Source organism: Chiloscyllium punctatum, chromosome 36, assembly GCF_047496795.1.
Source record: "Chiloscyllium punctatum isolate Juve2018m chromosome 36, sChiPun1.3, whole genome shotgun sequence".
NCBI lineage: Eukaryota > Metazoa > Chordata > Chondrichthyes > Orectolobiformes > Hemiscylliidae > Chiloscyllium > Chiloscyllium punctatum.
This window is the reverse complement of record NC_092774.1, coordinates 62,490,535-62,504,730: the sequence shown is the minus strand read 5'-3', so window position 1 is coordinate 62,504,730 and position 14,196 is coordinate 62,490,535. Positions and strand designations below refer to the sequence as shown.

At 44.8% G+C, this 14,196-nt stretch overlaps 1 long non-coding RNA gene across 1 annotated transcript in view; it reads right to left on the bottom strand.

The window, feature by feature from the left end:
• The window catches only part of LOC140460584 (uncharacterized), a 30,220-nt gene extending 21,129 nt beyond the window's left edge, over positions 1–9,091 (bottom strand). Inside the window, exon 1 of the long non-coding RNA XR_011954206.1 lies at positions 8,877–9,091. This is a non-coding gene — a long non-coding RNA (uncharacterized lncRNA). The remainder of the gene's footprint in view (positions 1–8,876) is intronic.
• Between the last annotated feature and the right edge of the window lie 5,105 nt (positions 9,092–14,196).

Here is a 14,196-nt window from a genome sequence, read left to right as displayed (position 1 = left end):
AAGATGGATGTTGAAGGATGTTTACTTACTGTTGTGAACGAACAATTCGATCACCCATTTATAGAGTCTTAGAGATGTACAACACAGAAACAGACCCTTCGATCCAACCTGTCCATGCCGACCAGATATCCCAACCCAATCCAGTCCCACCTGCCAGTACCCGGCCCATATCCCTCCACACCCTTCCTATTCATATACCCATCCAAATTCCTCTTAAATGTTGCAATTGTGCCAGCCTCCACCACTTCCTCTGGCAGCACATTCCATACACATACCAATCTGTGTGTGAAAGTTGTCCTTTAGGTCTCTTTTATATCTTTCCCCTCTCACCCTAAACCTATGCCCTCTAGTTCTGGACTCTCCGACCCCAGGGAAAAGACTTTGCTTATTTATCCGATCCATGCCCTCATAATTTTGTAAACCTCTATCAGGTCACCCTTAGCCTCCGATGCTCCAGCAGCTCAAATCCTCCAACCCCTGGCAACATACTTGTAAATAGTTTCTGAACCCTTTTAAGTTTCACAACATCTTTCCAACAGGAAGGAGACCAGAATTGCACGCAATATTCCAACAGTGGGCTAACCAATGTCCAATACGCCGCAACATGTCCTCTCAACTCATGTACTCAATACTCTGACCAATAAAGGAAAGCATACCAAATGCCTTCTTCACTATCCCATCTACCTGCAACTCCACTTTCAAGGAGTTATGAACCTGCACTCCAAGGTCTCTTCGTTCAGCAACACTCCCGAGGACCTTACCAATAAGTGCATAAGTCCTGCTAAGATTGGCTTTCCCAAAATGCAGCACCTCGCATTTATCGGAATTAAACTCCATCTGCCACTTCTCAGCCCATTGGCCCATCTGGTCAAGATCCTGTTGTAATCTGAGGTCCACTACCCCTCCAATCTTGGTGTCATCTGCAAACTTACTAACTGTACCTCTTATGCTCACATCAAAATCATTTTGGTAGATGACAAAAAGTAGAGGGCCCAGCACCAATCCTTGTGGCATTCCACTGGTCACAGCCTCCAGTCTGGAACACAACCCTCCACCACCACCCTCTGTCTTCTACCTTTGAGCCAGTTCTGTATCCAAGTGGCTAGTTCTCCTGTATTCTGTGAGATCTAACCTTGCTAATCAATCTCCCATGGGGAACCTTGTCGAACGCCTTACTGAAGTCCATATAGATCACATCTACTGCTCTGCCCTCATCAATCCTCTGTTACATCTTCAAAAAACGCAATCATTTGTGACAAAGAAGGAGGGAAATATTTTGGAAGGTTGTGCAGCTTTGGAATACTTTGCGACAGAAGATAGTGAAGCCAGGGCCATTGAATATTTCTACGGCAGAAGTAGAGTAATTCCTTTGCCTAAGAAGAATCTAAGGATATCGGGATGGATGCGAATGTGCAATGTATAACACAAATTAATCAGCCATTATCTTCTTGGAGTGGAGCAGCTTAATGAGCCGAATGGCTTACTTCAGCTCCTAATTTGGACATTCATATATTCTGCTAGCTATAATGACCTGAGTTTGACTAGCATATATTTCCAATCAGCCCATGTTGATTCTGCTCAGTCCTATCATTAATAAAAGGTACAACAAGAGGACAGTTAAAAATTATAGATTCCCTGTGCTCTCTTCCTTCTTTCTAGAACAGTGGGATGACATGTGCCACTTTCCAATTACCACTTTCCAGTGAACTAGCGTTAACCACCAAGCCCAGGGAATTTAGCTACTTTAAATCCTATTCAATTCTCTGATGCATTTTTGTTTCATACATATTGATATCCTTCAGTTCTTCATTTATACTAGCCCCGACATTTGCCATAATTTCTGGGAGCTATTAGTGTTTTCCACTGAATGACATTTCCATCACTGAACCTCTTACCAGCAACATCCTGTGATTTAAACCTGTGACCTCCTGATTCAGAGAGAAGGTTGATCCCGACTAGCAGCTGGTTTGGGTGTATGACAGTCACCAACACTGTGGCAGTTTGGGAAATCCGTTCTTGTTGGGCCAGTAAATACTCAATTCACGCTGCTCAGTATCAAAAGAGTTGACAGTGTCAGTATCAAAGGAGTTGACAGTGTCACGACAGTGTCAGTATCAAAGGAGTTGACAGTCAGTAATTTGATTTATCTGAAACAGGTGAGATGTTTCCTGCCTCTGTGCCAAAATCAAAGATCATGTCCAAAGAATCTGTCCCTAGTGGAGGTTTACTCCTAACAATTGGAGTCCAAGACCTTTGTCCTTGGTTACTAATAGCTTATTGCTCGAGAGGTTGGATCAAGGGGACACCTATCCAGTTCTTGGTCAACTATCAACTATCCGGGGGCAGAGGGGCATCAACTTGTGCAGAAAGGAGCAGGAAGAAGCTAAACAGCATTCATGGGTTAAAGGAATGAGTGGAAAAAATGTTTAATGTCACCCAATACGACAAAATCAGAACCATTTACTTTTCACCCAAGAAAGACTGATTGGAGAACTGCTAAATTATTAGAAACTAAGCACTATAAAAGGGAAAAAAAGACTTTGGAGACCAAGTACACAAATCATCAAAAGTAGCAGACAGGTACAAAAACCAATTGAAAAATACAAATAGAGGCCTCTATTACAAAGGAGATGAAATACATGGGGTTGAAAGTTATGTTTCAGTTCCAAGCATCATAGAATTCTAACATCACAGACAGACACCATTGGCCTGTCATGTCTGATAATTGAATTCTGGTGGAGTTTCCTCGCTTTCAAATTTGTGGTGTGAAATTCTAACATCACCTCTGCACACCTCTGGAGACCTCGAGTTTACAGAATCACACCACATTCCTCTCTACCTCCTCCAGGAATAACTATTTCTCCTGAGATACTGCCAGTTCCTCAGATTACTTGGTACCCCCGAATACAATCCGCATGTCAGGAAATCTCTGGTGCTGCCCCGACACAACAGTCACCCTTGGAACTGAAGAAAATGCAGAAATCTAAGGTGTAAAGAGACTTGGGTGTTCTAGTCCAGGATTCTCTCGAGGTAAACTTACAGGTTGAGACAGTAGTTAGGAAGGCAAATGCAATGATGACATTTAATTTGACAGGACTTGAATGTAAAAGTAGGGATGTAGTTGACGCTTTGTAACACTCTGGTCAGGCCATACTTGGAATATTGTGCGCAGTTTTGGGCCCAAATCTCAGTAAGGATGTACTGGCCTAGGCGTGTGTTCAGAGGAGGTTCACGAGAATGGTTCCAGGAATGAACATCTGAACAAATAAGGAATGTTTGAGGACTCTGGGTCTATATTTAATGGAATTTAGAACGATGACGGGGGATCTAATTGAAGCCGACAGAATTCTGAACAGACTGGATGTTGGGAAGATGTTTCCTTTGGTAGGAAAGGCTAGGAGCCGAGGGCACAGCCTTAGACCAAAGGGAAGACCCTTTAGAATGGAGGTAAAGAGAAACTTCTTCAGCTAGAGTGGTGAATATATGGAATTCACTGCCACCGAAGACTGTGGAGGCCAGGTCATTGAGTACATTTAAGCTGTGAAAGATAGTTTCTTGAGTATGAAAGGGATCAAGGGTTACTGGGAGAATGGGGTGAAGAAACTTATCAGCCATGTCTGAATCGCAGAGCAGTCACAATGGGCTGAATGGCCTAATTTCAGCTCCTATGGTCTTATGATACACTGATGTGTGGAGGGGTGAGGAACGGGGGGGAAAGAGATGAAGAGAGGAATACAATTAAGGGGAAGCTGGATACAGATGAGAGAGAAAGGAAGAGAAGGAAATACAAGAAGTGTACATTAAATTAGAGAACGCATAGGAGATCTGGCATACAGAGGGATCTGGGCATATAGATCCCTGAAAGTGGCAAAGCAGGCAGGCACGTGGTCATGAAGGCATACAGCACGCTTGCCTAGAGTGTAAGAGTTAGCGAGTTATGTTACAGCTATTTATTCCGGCCACATTCATAACATTGCGTGCAGTTCTGGCCAGCACGCTACCGGAAGGACGTGGATGCCCTGGGAGAGGGTGCAGAGAAGGTTCACTAGGACGTTGCCTCTCATGAAAGCAAAAATCCTCTTTGGATTTCTTTTGATTAGCGAAAACAGATACTAATGTGGGTCTTTTGTAAAAGCAAAGTGGCATAAAGCAAACGTGCGATAAGTGGGGGATATATCAGTTTGCTGATGAGGGATGGGAAGGGGCGATGAAGAGGGGTGGGTGGAGGCTCAGGCAGAGCAAAAACACTGATAGAGGCCAATTGAGCCAACCAGCCTAGCCCTGTGCTGGAGACTCAATGGGACAGAGACAAATGTATCTATTTCAGACCTACCTGCAGGGGTTGGACAAACATTACGCTCCATCCAGGGTAAAAATGTCCTCCATCTGCTCCTGCAGATCAATTCAGTAGGGCAGGTGCTGTCAGACAGCACTGGAAATAAAGTGGGTGCGAGAGCAGCAAGTCCGACAGAAAGGATCCTCTTGCCCCTCCCACTTCACCCACTAAACAGGGTTCAAGGTGTGACTCAGTGGCAGTAACAGCAGAATATACTGGCACTAGAGTGTGTCCAGCAGAGATTCACACGATCGATCCCTGGAATGGTACGCCTAACACACGATGAATGGCTGATGATCCTGGAATTGTATTCATTAGCGTTCGGAAGGTTGAGGAGAGATCTAACAGAAACTTACAAGATTATGCTTGGCTTAGAAAGGATGGATACTGGGAAGTTGTTTCCATTAGGCGGAGGAGACTAGGATCCAGGGACACAGCCTGATAATGAGAGGGGGTCAATTTAGAACAGAAACGAGGAGACATTTCTTCAGCCAGAGAGTGTGGGCCTGTGGAATTCATTGCCAGGGAGTGCAGTGGAGGCCAGGACGTTAAATGTCTTCAAGGCAGAGATTGATAAATTCTTGATTATGGAATTAAGGGCTACGGGGAGACTGTGGGTAAGTGGAGCTGAAATGTCCATCAGCCATGATTAAATGGCAGAATGGACTCAATGGGCTGAATGGCCTTATTTCCACTTCTATGTCTTATGGTCTTAATTCATTGATGTTGACTAGATATTCTAAATTAATCTCGTCCCATATGCCAGCACATGGCCCATACCCCTCTGAACCCTTCCTATTCAGAAACCATCCAGATGCCATTCACATACTGTAATTGTACCAGCCTCCACCATTTCCTCTGGCAGCTCATTCTTTACGCTCACTACCCCCTGAGTTAAAAAGTTGCCCTTAGGTTTCTTTTAAATCTTTGCTCATCCACTTCACCCTAAAGCTATTACACTTTAGTTCTGGACACCCCCGAACCCAGGGGACAATATCTCGTCTATTTACCCAATCCATGCCTTTCATGATTTTATAAATGTATACAAAGGCCTTTACCACACTCGGGAAAACAGCCCAAAACAATTCAGCTCAAACCCTCCAACACTGGCAGCATCCTTGTAAATTTTTCTGAACCCTTTCAAGTTTCACAACGTCCTTTTGATAGGAGCGAGAGCAAAAGTGGCCTAACCAATGTCCTGCACAGCCACAACATAACCTCCCAACTCCGATACTCAGAGGATTGGGAAAGTTGTATTTTGTGGGTTTTGAAAACTGGGAAAGAATGGAAGTATAACCTGAACTTTTGAGGGTCAGTTTGGAAGCATCAACACTTTGGGGGTGGAGGGGGGGCAGAAAGAAGAGATGAGGGAAGGAAACCAAATGTGCTGCAGCCAACACGGAGCAAGAACAGAGGATGTAAAACTGTTGCAGCCAGCTTGAAGCTGCAATGTGGATCATTGCACGTGCTGTACTTGAACCGGATGCATTTATTTGTGGGAATCAGATGCATTTTATAAATAAAAATAAAGTATCTCCCCCTCCCCAATTGCTATCATCCGTCCCTCCTCACCCGGGTAATTAAGACACATACCTGAGTTGTCAGAGTAGATTCCCTCCTTGGATTCACTCCAGTTGCTACAAGTGAACAGATTACCCCCTCCCTCTCTCCCTCCCAGGATGAGGAGTTGCCCAGAGGAGGGTGTTTCACATTGAAACTGATACGGCCACTTTCACGTTGTGATGTCAAAAACGGGGCAGGGAGCGGGGACAGGCCGACAGCAGAACTCTGCAGCAGATGGAAGGAGAGCAGTTTGCAAAAATCCCTTCCCTTCAAAGAATCCTCACAGTGTGGAAGCAGGTCACTCCGCCCAACAAGTCCAAACCAATGCTCTGAATGGTAATTCACCCATATCCCTCTCCTTATTGCCCTACATTTATCCCAGAGTAATACACCGAACTTACACATCCCTGGACACTATGGAGGGAATTTAGCATGGCCAATCCACCCTTGAGGATCTGGATCCCAGGCGGGATCCCTCCGTCTCGAGATCGGTCAAGGAACGAACGGAATGTGGACTGTACAAAGCAAAGTTATCAGTTTAATAAAGCAAGGCAGTCTGACGCAATTCTGTCCAGAAACACAGAAGTTAAAGCTTCTGAGCTCCGTGGCGAAATTGCAGAATTACGTTCGAAAATTACACATCATTTACATGTTTTTTAAGAGAGCACAGCCTTAAAAGACCAATCAAATGTAATAAGGTGACATGATTGACAGCAGGCTAGTCCAATATTTCTTAGGAAACAGATTGTTTTACTCTCAAAATCATCCCGTGCTTGTTAGTTCAAGGTTAGTTTGAATACCAAATTCATATGATTCATATTATTAAACTCCATTGTTTTCTTTTCCCCAAAGCTAACCAACTCAGCAAAGCAGCAATTCAAGTTCACAGTATCTATTCATAACCTGAAGCCATTTTAAATTGAAAAGCCATTTTGTGATTAATAAAAACCTACATACACCCGTTGCTCCTAACAAGACCCTAAATTCAAATTTTAAATTCTCATCTCCCCCGGGTTCATCTCCATCATTGCAAGCTCATCAGACGAGCCCCTTGCAAGCAAGGGGAGGGGGGTGGATGATAAAGATCGAACTTGCCCTGCTGTGTGGACTTGCCATTGCTACACAAGAAGGAACAGATTACCTGTGCGATCCTGAGCAACCAGAGACTGTGCACCAACTATGCCAGGAAGATATCCTCGTCTGCTGAGGGACTGAACATTACCAAGAATTACTATTGCAGTGGTCAGAGATTGAACAGTTCATTTTCAGAACAAGTATAAATGTCTTTACCCTGTAAAGGTGTTATGTGCCAGTTTGATACCAGTTGTGCTATGAGCTACCCTGGTAAGCCTTGCCCCATCCAAATATGTCACACCACAAAAGAGAAGATAGGGAAATGTTACCTTTCGATTACAATTTGTTTCTTCAAAGTCACAATAGAATATTTGGCAGAGATGACGTGGTCTGTTATGTGCTGACTTCAGCAAAAGACTCTTTGACCCCTACTGGCACCAATGTCTTCCCAATTATGGGATGGGTGGAACTGTTCTGGGACAATAACTGCATCTCTTACCAAAAGACCTATCTATTGAACAGCCTCAAGGAAGTCAGAAAGACAGGCATGCCTCTTACTGGCAAGGTCCTCCCTTACCTACACTAAACCTGGTTATGATTTTGAATAAAGTAAGTACTCCTCATGCTGTAACTGTAGGAATATAGTCTCCCCTGAGTTTTGCATAGAATGGAAGAATCCAAAAGCTCTACAAAACAGTAATATCACTCTTTGGGATATGCAGCTCTCGGTGACTTTTTTCTGTAGGAGGATTTACAGGAGTTATTAGCCATCAAAACCGTACTAATATCGTTTGTGGTCTCAACCTTTTGGGTAATGAGACAACTGCTGCTTTATTGAGATCAGGATTTAAAATTTGAATTTAGGCTGTTGTTAGGAGCAACAGGTGTATGTAGGTTTTTATTAACCACAAAATGGCATTTCAATTGTAAATAATATTTTAAAATAAATATAACAAAATGGGTTCAGGTAATGATTTGACATTGAGCTTGAATTGCTTTGCTGCGTTGGTTGGAGTTAGAAATAAAAGAGAACAATGGAGTTTGCATAATATGAATCATAAGTAATTTGGTATTCGAACTAATCTTGAACTAACAAGCATGGGATGATTTTGCGCGTAAAACAATCTGTTTCCCGGGAAATATCATTGGACTAACCTGCTGTCAATCATGTCACCTTATTACATTTTATTGGTCTTTTCTTGTAATTCAGGCTGTGCTCTCGCAAAAATAAATAATACGTAATTTTCAAATGTAATTGTGTAATTTTGCCACGGAACACAGAAGCTTTTAACCTGTGTTGCTGGACAAATCTGTGCTAGGCTGCCTTATGTCATTAAGCTGATCACCTTGCTTTAAATAGACCATACTCCTGGTGATTCTTTTGACCGATCTCGGATCGAGAGAGCCGATTGAGGGGGTCCAGACCTTCACCCTAACCTGCAGAACCCCGAACACTATGGATAAACTTACCTCGGCCAATCCACGCTAACCTGAACATCTCTGGACACTGGGGGTAAATTAGCATGGTCAGCATACACTAACAAGAACATCCTTGGGCATTATCAGTAATTTAGCATGGCTGAACCCCCCCTAACCTGCCCATCGCTGGACAGTCTGGGGAATTAAACTCGGCAAAGGCCGAGGTTACCACGAGGTTGGAATTCTCTCCCAGAAATGACAGTTGATGGTGCCCTCACCAAGATGGCCGCCCGCGCTCCCCGCCCCAAGACAACATGCGCCTGACCCTCACAAAGATGGCGGCCGGTTGCCGGGGCAACCCGAGAGCTCCTTCGCCGGTGAAGTAAACACTGGGGCCTGTGGGTCTTCTATTGGAGGCCTCAGGCCTCCCCCTAGGAGTTTATAAACTCCCCAGTCTCCCTCCTCCCGCGGTTTCCAATCCTACCCTGTCTCACTGTCTCCTCTCCCCGGGGGCAGGAGCCAGGTCTTGGCGCTCGGGATGTTTCTGGAACCTGGTCCTGTTCTGAAGGAGGATCACCGGGACCCGAAACCCGTCCTCACATTTCTCCCGACACGAGCTGCCGGACCTGCTCAGTTTTTCCAGCGGTTCTTATTACTTCAGCCACCGGCACCATTCTGCTCCCACACTCAGTAACACCGCCTCAGTCCTGCTGCAGGACCTGCACTGCACATGCGCCAGCTCACAAGGGGCGGGGCCCAGGATTGTGACGTCTCCTGGGTTGAGGGGGCGTGGTTGGGGAGGCCACCAAACAATCGGTGACAATGGGGGCGGGGCGATCGTTTTGCCGGCCCCCAGCCTCCAGAAAGGGGCGATTTCAAAAAGTTTCAACGTAGTGTTTTCTTTTAACTTTTCAGCCTGTTGTGAAATGTTATTCTGGACCTCTGGAAGGGTCAAACATTAGGAAACACAAACAAAGGGATATTAAAAAATATAAATAAAAATAGGTAAGTTAACTTACAAAAGAGACCTCGCACTAAATATCAAAAAGGACAGCAAAAGCTTCTGTTGGTATGCGATTGGGAACAGAGTCGCTGAGCTAAGTGTGGTACCTTGGAAGATGAAAACTGTGAGTTCATGGGGGAACATTGAAGTGGCAGAGATGACCTCAGTTTTTATGTTGGCAGACAACAGAACTATTCCTATTAGAATTGGCAAGAAAGGATAGAACTTAAACAATCAATGTTGAGAGGGTAAAAGTACACAGGAAACTATTTGGATTGAGGACAGACAAGTCCACTGATGATGATGGCCTACACCCTGGGTCCCGAAGGAAGTGGCAGCAGAGATCGTGAACTCATTCGTTACAATACTCCAAAAATCTGTGAACATGGGAAAGATTCACTGCGTTTATTTAAGACTGAGATATATATATGTTCCTGATTGTCAAGGGGATCAAGGGTTACGGGAAGAAAGCTGGAGAATGGAGTTGAGAAACATCTCAGCCATGATTGAATGGTGGAGCAGACTCGATGGACTGAATGGTCTAATTTCTGCTCCTGTGTCGTATGATCTTATGGTTCCATTGGATTGGAAAAATGCTAATGTAACACCTGTATTCAGAATGGGACGGAGGCCATATGTGGGAAATTGCAGACCAGTTCGTTGAACATTTGTTATAGAGTCATAGAGATGTGCAGCACGAAAACAGACCCTTCAGTCCAACTTGACCATGCCAAAAGATATCCTAACCTAATCTAGTCCCATTTGCCAGCACTTGACTGATATCCATCTAAACCCTTCCTATTCATCTACCCATCCAAATGTCTTTTAAATGTTGCAATTGTACCAGCCTCCACCACTTCCTCTGGCAGCTCATTCCATACAAGCACACCCTCTGCATGAAAAAGTTGCCCCTTAGGTCCCTTTTACATCTTTCCCCTCTCACCCTAAATCTAACCCAACTAGTTCTGAACTCCCCCACCCCATCGAAAAGACCTTGTCTGTTTATCGTATCCATGTCTCTCATTGTTTTATAAACCTCCATAAGGTCACCCCTCACCCTCCGAACCTCCAGGGAAAACAGCCCCTGCCTATTAAGCCTCTCCCAAATGCTCCAACTCTGGAAACATCAGTGTAAGTCTTTTCTGAACCTTTTCAAGGGATCAGGCAGGAAAATGGGGGTGATGAGCAGTCTTGATCGAACGGCACAACAGTCTTGATAGGCTGAATGGCCTAATTCTGCTCCTAGATTTGTGAACTTTTGAAGTCTGGAGCAGGCAGGACTTGAACCCGATCCAGGGTTAGGGTCACTACCTTTGTGCAATAAGACATCCATAAAAATATCAAATCCTCCCCATCGGGGAATTGCACCCCCACTTTCCTGAGTCACAGATGGGGATACTAACCACTACACTACCGAGGATGCTGGACAGTTGCAAGATGATGGGGATAGGGGTGGAGAATAGGTGGGTGTTTCAAGAACTATTATAGACATGAAAGTGTGAATGGCATCCTTATGTGCTGTGTCAAAACAAGGAGAGCAGATGCTGGAAACCAGAATCTAGATTAGAGTGGTGCTGGAAAATCACAGCAGGCCAGCAGCATCCGAGGAGCAGGACTAAGCCAGCCAATGATCTGACCTGTGCCACACAAGCACAGTCCTCCTGGAGAGTTACCAGGAGTATGTTCAGGCTGTAGGAAGAGATCCAATTCCCAGTTTGACCTGGAATGTAATCCCCACAGACACACAGGGAGCGGTGATCCACTTGCTCCACATGTGGGAAGGGATTCACTGAGTCATTCAAATTCAAACACATCATTGACTTCCTACTGGACAGAAAGGATTAAACTTCTCAGCAACAACCGCTTTTAAAAAAAAATCCATTTTTATAATCGTAGCGAGAATCACAGTTTCTCAAACTGTGGGCCAATACCAGTGATGTTGAGAGACCGGGTTTGGAATGCATGGCCACCCAGGTAATAATGGTTGCTATGGGACTCACGGTGATGACTGAGGGGCCGTCCCTTTAGCTGCTCGGTTGTTTCTGTTGATGAGGCTTGGCCTCATGGACTGATCTCTGAAGTCAGATTCAAAATAAGTTTTGAAAATTATGAGAAAAATCAGACCCAGAAAAGACAGTGAAAAACTGTTCACCATGGTAAAAGCATTGAGAATAAGAATGCAGATTTCAAATCCATTACAAGGAAGAAAATGTGATGCGAGAAAGAAATTTCACACAGTGAGTAAATAGATCTGGAAGACATTGCATGGAACAGTGGTTGAAGCAGATTCAGGTAAGAGGATTGGAAAATTATTTGATGACAAGCAATGTACCAGTTTCCAAGGAAACGTCAGGAAAATTGCACAACATCAGAAAGCTCATTTAGAGAGCTGCATGGACACGATGGGCTGAATGGCCTGCTTCTGTGATTTAGTAATTCAGTGGTTCATAATTGCTTATCAGGTCTTCATCAGTTGTGAACGTCAAGCTAACATCTGTTATTTTGTATGGTCAGTCAGATCGATGTTTTATAACTGCAGGGATTGGGACGAGGACCCCAGGTATTCACAGTATGTGTCAGTGATTTCGATGAGGGAACTAATTGGAATGTGTCACAAATTGCAGATGACATGAAGCTGGGTGGAAGGGTGAGCTGTGAGGAGGATACAATGTTATTTGGACAGTCTGAGTGAGTGGGCAAATGTATGTCAGATGCAGTTAGTGTGGATAAACGTGAGGTTATCCACTTTTCTAGCAAAAATAGAAAAGCAAATTATTTGAATAACTGTAACCTGGGAGATGGGAAGGTTCACCAAGAACTAATCCAAGATGGAGGACTGGAAAATTTGTGGCTGTAAGAGCTGCTCCTTTTTTGAGGTATTTTCAGTGTTGGAGGCGATTTCCTTGAATTCCAGGAGCAGCAATTAATGTTTTGTATGCTGATGCATTGTCTTGGAACTTTAGAGTAAAAGAATCAAGATAACAGCAATTTCAAAATGGAGAAGACAGCGAAAGGCAGCAAGCACATGGTCTGTCAGGGACAGAGAGAGAGAGAGAAAGAAACATATACTACTAACGGTTACAGCAGTGAATCTGCATAGTTACTGCCTTTGCTGTTTGAAATCATGTATCTCTGGACATCTTGAAAAAATTAACAAACAGCAAAATTCACAGCTGATCGTGGAGGAAAATGTGTAGGAGAGCTCACAGCACAGGAACAGAATACTGCATAGTTTTTAATGTGTAACCTTGCCGTAAGTCTACAGTAGTAAATGGAGTGGGGTTTTTCTTGATGATATGTTTTGAGATTTTAGAGGTTCACCAGCGAGTCCACAACAGGGAACGGCTAATCACCTGCTCCAAGCACAGGAAGGGATTCATCAATTCTTCCAGCCTGCAGACGCATTAGCGGGTCCACACCAGGCACAGCATGCTCACCTGCTCTCAGTGCGGGAAGGGCATCACCCCCCTCCTCCCACTTGCGGAGGCACCAGTGAGTTCATGTGCCATCACAGGGTGATTGAAGGAACAAGGGCTGAGTGCCATTATCGACTGGACTATCAACCCAGTTCTGGGGACCCCTGGGTTTGAATCCCGCCACAGCAGATGGTGGAATTGGAATTCAGTCAGAAATCTGGAGTTCAGAATCTAATGATGAAATCACTTTCTGGGGAAAGAAAGCCCTGTGATTCACTCATGTTAGAGTCTGTCTGCAACCCAATCTTGAGTCAGATTGGTTCTGTTTCCAAAGTAGGGATTTATAACATGACACATGGATTGACTGCCTGAAGATTGTGTGCTTTTTGAGCAAAATATAATATATCTGCAAATAAAATTCTTGCAATTGCAATTTCACCCCATAAACTGATGTGTGTACATGCATGAGAGCGTGTGTGTTTGTGCATAAGAGCATGTGTTTACATTCGACCATGCTTGGTAACGTGTGTGAGTAATGGGGTACAAGCCTGTGCGAGTGGGGTCACTTGTAGTGTGACATGAAACCAAGGTCCCTGTTGAGGCCATCCTCATGGGTTCCATACTTGGCTATCAGTTATACAACACACATTGGAGAGGGCAGGGTGGGGCTTGTCTTTCAATTTGCAGTAGGTGGGAGGCTCTGGATGCTGTGATCCAGGGCAAATGCATCCTGGAGGACATTCGTTCAGAGAGATGGAGCTGGAAGCCAGGCTGCAGACATGTTGAGGGTAAAGTGAGAAAGTTAACCAAGCACTTTATTCTGGGAGACAGTGATTCCCTTCTGGAGAGAGCCTTTTGTTTGCATCAGTGGACAGGGTGAGGAGGGTGTAAGTGCAGGTCTGGCAGGTAAAGGGGATCTGAGAGAGGGCTGCAGGTGGTAGGAGCTAACTGGTTGGGCAGTGGGAGTAAAAACAACATTGGGGAGGGGGAGGTGGTGGTAAGGCACAGAACAGTGACAGGGATGGTCTCCCTTCTCTGCAGTTGTCAGCAGGAGCACAGATGGCATTGGTGACTGTTTTTTTGCCAGGATTCAGGAACCGATGTGTTCAGAGCTGGAGAAGTGGGAAAGGGAGGTTGCAGTGGGTGTGGTCCAACAATGTCAGGAGGCGAGAGCCTCTGCTGAGGGCACATGAGAAGTTAGAAACTACTGGGACAAAGCAGAACATCAAAGCTCTGAGTTGCACGGTGGCTCAGTGGTTCAGACCAATCACTCACAATGTCAGGGACCTGGGTTTGGTCCCACTCTTGAGCAGCTGTCTGTGTGGTCTTTAACACGTTCTCACCCTTCTGTCTGCGTGAGTTAACTCTTGGTGCAGTTCAGAGTG